Below are 6,544 nucleotides of genomic sequence, written 5' to 3' on the forward strand. Positions count from 1 at the left end.
GCTTCCTTTATTTGATGTGACAGCCAAGATGGGCCTGGAGTAGCAAGCACATGCTATCAGTGCTTAAGGAATGTTTTATCCTGTTATTGTCATATTTATCAGTTTAAACATGAGGCTGGTTATATTCCTCTTCCTGGGCAGACAGCACTAGCACAACAGCACAAATGTCACCCCCTCTGTCTCCATGGACAGCCTGGCAGTACGGATTTGACATTTTAAAAATTTGCCTCATATGGCTCAATGAGTTCAAACATGTAACAGTAGCCTGAGCAGTAACTCAGATAACAGCAGTTTGATATTTTCACATTGAACAGAAAGAAAAAATAGCTGGTTTTCTCCACCTCTTGCTATTAAGGTGATTTTAGGAACTAAACTAGATAGGTGTGTTGAGTGCAGACTGTGGGAGAAAGCAGCTTCTCTTTTCTTAGGGAAAAGGGGGGGGAAAATAAAAAAAAAAAAGAAAACGTAAATAAAAGACTTAGGAACAATTCTGTGACTTTGGAAAGAAGATATTTGCAAAAGTTTCCTAATTTCAAACAAGAAAAATAGGGTTTTTTTCCTCCGTCATGCCCATTTGGTTTTATGGGGGTTTTTTTTTAGCTGTTGGTTTGGGTTTGTGATGTTATTTTTGGAGGTTTGGGGCAAGGGGGGGAATTGTTTCTTTTTCTTTGATTGTTTTTTCTTTTTTGTGGAGTAGGTTTGTTTGGATAGGCAGAGGTTTTTGGGGTTTTTCATAAAATCGTCTACCTAATATTCTGAATTAGTAAAGATTGCTGATCTGTGTAGTGACTGTACCATTCACAAAGCTCTGTTTCTGGTATTCCAGATTAATTATATACCTGGAAGATGCAGGACAAGCCTTGCTGGAGGAGTAAAATTCTTTCTCAGGGTCACACAGACATTTTTTAGTAGTGCTAGAAATGAAAAGTTAGTCGAGTGCCTTTACCACAACACATTTCCTTCCTTAAACATATTGGCTAAGTGCACCACATTACAAATTGCTGCACTGGCCACCAAGAACAAAAGCAATTAAGATATTGTGGAAGTTTAATTTCCACAGAAGTGAAAACATCATCAGATTCCCCACACTTTCATTAATTCTGCCCTCCAGTGTGGCTCATACTTATGGCTTTTCACCTAAAAAGACACAAATCCACTCACAGCACTGTCTGAGCAAGCCTGGGCTGTTTGTTTGTTTGTTAGGACATTCTGGGGTAGGGATATGACTCCCTTTGAGCCTGGCCCTCTCCCATCTCCCAGGAGAGCTGGGCTGCTGTGGCTGGCTTGGGCACCACTGAAGGCTAGCACAGTCTTGCAACAACATTTGTTCCAAACTCCACAAAACCAAAAACCCCATGCAGTAGTTCTACAGAACCCCACTTTTTCTCCCTTATCTCCCCCTCAGTGTATAGCAATATTTTGTGATTCTATTTTATCTAGTTTTATTAACAGAAGTTCTGTTTTTTATTACATGAATATTGACACTCTATAATCACTTTTCCTGGGCAGAAGAAAAGCTGTGCCTTTTAGCCCCCAGTAAGGTCTTAACTTCCATGTAATGGCTTTAATTTCAGCATGGAAGCATTTATCAGGGAATGTGTGCTGGAAAACAAGGTTCAATGGAGGGCAGCCAGGGCTCAGCGTTGTCTGCACTGACCTGCCAGGAACAACCCCAGTTGTTTTCAGACTAGCTGAAAGCCTGAGCTGCTGAGGGTTGTTTTCAAGGATTTCTTTAAAAATATTCATTTCACTTGTATAGAAATGTGACTGCCTGATGCAGTATTATTATTTACTTTTTCATTATTTCTTTGAAAGCACTTGGTAGAATGCTTGAATGCATCAGTAGGACACTGACAGCAATTTTTTTTTGCATGCTCATTGTTTTTTCCTCCTTTTTCCTCTGTCTCAACTCTTCAAATTCAATCCTCTGTTTCCTCTGGAAGAGTGGCTGACTTTTTGTACACTGCTGAGACCCAGCCAGATGGTGCTTTGAGCTCTCTCCTAGAGCACAGATCTCATTAAGCCAGGAGTCAGTGGCTTAACAGGTCTTTATCCATGTTACCTCATAATAAAGACAGAAAAGCCAGATGAAATTACCCAGTTAGAAGCTGCTCTTCAAGACAGCTTTGCAATTTTGTCTCATTCCTTCAGATGATAATGTAATACATCTGATAGTACATGTGCATACATATCTGTCCGTGTACACACACAGGCCTGCCCCCATGCCTTTTCCCCTGTGAATGCAATTTTAGCCTTCCATTTATTCTACTGAGGCACAAACTGCTCTAGCCAGCTGTCCTATTACTCGCTCAGATGAAAACTGCAGTTGAGTGAATTATGTAACAGTACATCTGATTTTTTAATTTTTCTGATTACCATATAAATTATGGACTGTAGGTTTCAGCATCATATTTTTAAAGTTTTTTTCCAGTGCTCTAGAAAATACATTTCCATATATTTTCTGTTGTGTTTTCTACAATGCTTTAGTGTTTTCTACTTGTGGCTTAAGAACTGGATTTCATATTTAAAAATCATACATTGTAAAAAGGTTACCAAGAGAATTTTTGTTCATCTCTAGTTTGCAAGATCTGGTGATACTCAATTAGTGTCCAAAGCTAAACTGTGTCTTAACATGAATAGTCCACTCTCCCACTCTTACAGAAAAGGGGGGAAATTAACCTGTTTCCCATGATATAGCTTTCAGGTATTTCAAATTCCTATGTATTTGATAAAGACGTACAAAAATGAAGAACTGGTGGAAGAGAATGCTTCTCATGTCTGTAATAACATAAAAAGTACAAAACCAATAGCCCCCTGCCAAAAAAAGAGGTTTATCCTCTTTATTTTGTTAACCCAAAAATACAGCCTTTGATACTTACCTGGATATTTTTAACCAAAGGAATTCTGGAGGTGAATGAAATTCATATTAAATAGACGGTGTTTAAGACCATTACTGAATTCTTCATATTCCTGCATACTTTTGTCACCTCAATGAAATCTACTTGCTTTTAAATCTATCTGCTTTTTGTGTATGCAGAAGAGTTTACCATCTCTCTTATAATTTCTCCTGATAATGTTACAGCTTCAGAAGAAAACTCTCTACCTTGTGTAAATTCCAAGTTTTGAAAAATTAATAATTGTAGCATTGCTTTTTCCTCTGTTGTTCTGAATAAGAACAGAACAACCTGGAAGTGAATCAAGTTCTGGATAGAAACAGACCAACTTAGATTCCCAAGCCATTTCACCTTCCATTTCGGTAGAGCATCAAGGCATCACAACAAAACATTGATAATGCAATTGTGACAATAGCATTAAAATGAGACCATAAAAATAGCAAGTATGAATGCACAGCTGCAAAATCTGGCTGTTAGTGGGAAATGTGCTTTCCTTCATGATTCATTCACCTATGCCTCCAAACGCCTTTAAAACGGATGGGCTAGTTAGCTCCCTGCTCTGTACCACAGCTCCAGGAGGACTGTCAGGCCAGCTGCAAATCTGTTGTGATTGCAGAGAGATGGGGTCCATGCCTGCAGCAGATCTCTTCACCCACGAATCTAAACATCTGCTCATTTCTGACCCAAAGTCAGCAGTCAGATTCTTAATTTTTCATTGTGTGAATATCCTGCCCCCCAAAACTTCTCCACTACTACCAGCCAAATATTGTAAACACTTGATCTCATATGATGAATACCAGGATGACCTCCCATAGAAGGGCCAGGGGCTGGCACATCAAGCAGTGGCCCATGCTGATGCTGTACAGATGGTGGATAACTACTTACACAGAGCAACCAGGAACTCTGGAAATTCAGGTTTGCTTTTTTTGATCTGCAGTCAATCATTCTCATGGATGTCCAGATACTTGGCAGGTATTTTACTGCATTCAAAGTAGTGTAGAAGGTTTTGAAGTTAAATTTTTCTCCATTATTTTTGATATTTTTCTCCCCTTCTCACCTCCTGTTTTTCTTAAGGTAGCCTGGACTGCCCCCAGATGAAACAAATCACTCTTAAGTTAATTCAGACTGGTATGTTTTGCTTTTATCTCAAATAATTAAATAGTGATATTTGTTTCTCTAGTTTCAAATCCCTCAAACCAAATCCCAAAGCAGGAGAAACAGACAACTACCCTTTTGCTTATTTCCTCACCTCTAAGATTAACAGATTGATTTTATCAAGGCAATATTCTTTGCATGCAGTAAGTGAATTTAAGCTCTTAGGAAGCAATTCTCTAATCTGTACATATCTATATCAGTCTGTCATTACTTGTAAACTGATCTCAGGCTTGAACTGATTTTTTCTATGTTTCTCTGTAAGGAGAGATGCAAAGTAAGTGTTTAACAATGCTTCCAGTGTTAGGATATCTCCTCCTTATAAACTGTGTGGTATCAATTTGAAACAGCCCAGTGGTTTCTTTAATCCTGTGATTAAGTGTTTCCAGGATAACATTTCAAAGGGTAGCAAAGGTCATGCCATTAATATACAGGTGCATGGGCTGTGCACTCACTGTTCTCACTGCAGCCCAACGTGAAAAGCAGGCAGCCTCTTGAACAAGCAGGTGCATGCAAATTATTTTGTTCCACAGAACAAATTGATTGCTCTTCTCCTGCACATTGATTTTACTGCTGTATAAGTCTTAGACATCCATTTTGGAATATTCTGAGAGCATCTGAGAGCAACAACAGGCAACATCCCTTTCTAAAAACTTTTGCTTACTAAAAACTATTCTTTTTGTTGTATGTATAAATCAAGGAATTCTTTAAAAAGAAATATCAGATTCAAAGTTAAAATTGAAATTGATTCAAAGTTAAAATTTAAACAAGGTAAGGCAACATATTTTGCACTTGCCATACAGAATTGTCTGACAGAAATGACAGAGGCCTCACGCTACTCTGCTGAACGTAATTAGGTACACATATTGCATGAGGAGGCAGGGCAGGAAAAAGAAAACATTATTAGTACCTTGGGAAAATACCTTCTTCTTAATCCCTCTTGATTGCAAACATGATAGGGAGAAGAGATTCAGACTGATGCCTGTGTTTTTCGTAGGACAGATTACTGGTTTTGACTTACAAAAACAGTCTTGGTTGTCCTGCAAAGAAATTCACAGTGATTGTAAACAGAGCTTTGAAAGAACAAAGCAAGGATCTACCAGATCTAATCATTCTAAATAAGAATTGATGCATCTTGGGAGGTAAACAAAAATTTGGAGTTTCTCACTTTTTAATGCTTTTGTTAGCAAAATAAGACAAATCTCCTCTGAGTGTAAATGCCAAACCAAACAACAAGGTATGAAAAAGTTAACAAATAAATGGCATGAACAGAAGAAGACACACTGAGTAAACAAGAGGAACAAGTTCCTCTAGACACTGCATTTTCACTGATTTACATGCCTGTGATAGAGGCTTATTTTCTTCACTTGCTACCTTTAAAATGGAGCAAAATGGAGCAAAAGGGATCAATTTTTCTCTTCTCTGTTTAGAAGTTTCTTTTGAACTAAAGTGAACATGTATGAGTTTTCAATAAAAAAATATCTGCTGAAGTCTCCAAATCTTTAAGTCCTCCCCCTGAACATAGCTCTGATTCAATTTCAAAAATTGCTTGTGTTTAATTTCAGTTGCTATATAATATACTTTTGTGATCGTTCTTAAAAAGGATTCCTTTTCTTTTTTCTTCATCATCCTTTTTGAGCCTGTTGGGGCCTCAGTGTCTCAGAGGTTTCCAGGATTGTCTGCCATTGAGAAGCAAATACTGGAATATCTCTGCAACAATAAGCTTTCCTAAGGCAGAATGACATTGTCAAGCACATCCTGCCAAACTTCTTGCTGCTCACCAGCTTAATGTGACTATTATGACTAATTTAATGTGTAATTTCTGTATTTTCTGTATTTTCTGTGTTTTGATATATTATTTTTAATTATTATTATAATTTAATATTTAATTTATTTTATTTTAATTTAATTTAATATAATATAATTTAGATTATATTATTTCTAATATATGCTATATTTGCTTTTCACATATTGTAAAGGTGAGTCCTATATTTTGTTTCTGTGTCATATAGCATGTTCCTCTCCAAATCATGTGTCAAAATACAGGAAATATTTAACTATATTACAGTTTAGTAGAGTGGGCAGTACTTAATACAGTCTTACTCCCCTCCATGACTTTACTGAAACAACTTCTGCTAGCATCTACAATAAGATTCCTATGATTCACAGCTGGCATCATATTTCTGCAATGTCCTCCAGGTTCTGTGCAGGGTTATAACATACTAAAATATGGCAACAGTGAGAACTATATAAGAAAATCTGCTTTTAAGGATTCAGATTCCCTTCAGTCGAAAAATCACACACTCAGGATTGATATTTGAATATTTGAGAGTAGGAAAAGACAAAAATTCTTTATACCTGCCCACAGCTTACATAACACTCAGTTCAAGAGAATTCTGAACTTTTGTGCAGGGTCCTGGAAGTGAATTGTAAATCACAGAATGACCTGAGCTGGAATTTGGTAATTTGGCAGTGTCCAGTTGACCAGGACGTTTCCA

Source organism: Fringilla coelebs (assembly GCF_963513975.1).
Source record: "Fringilla coelebs genome assembly, chromosome: Z".
NCBI lineage: Eukaryota > Metazoa > Chordata > Aves > Passeriformes > Fringillidae > Fringilla > Fringilla coelebs.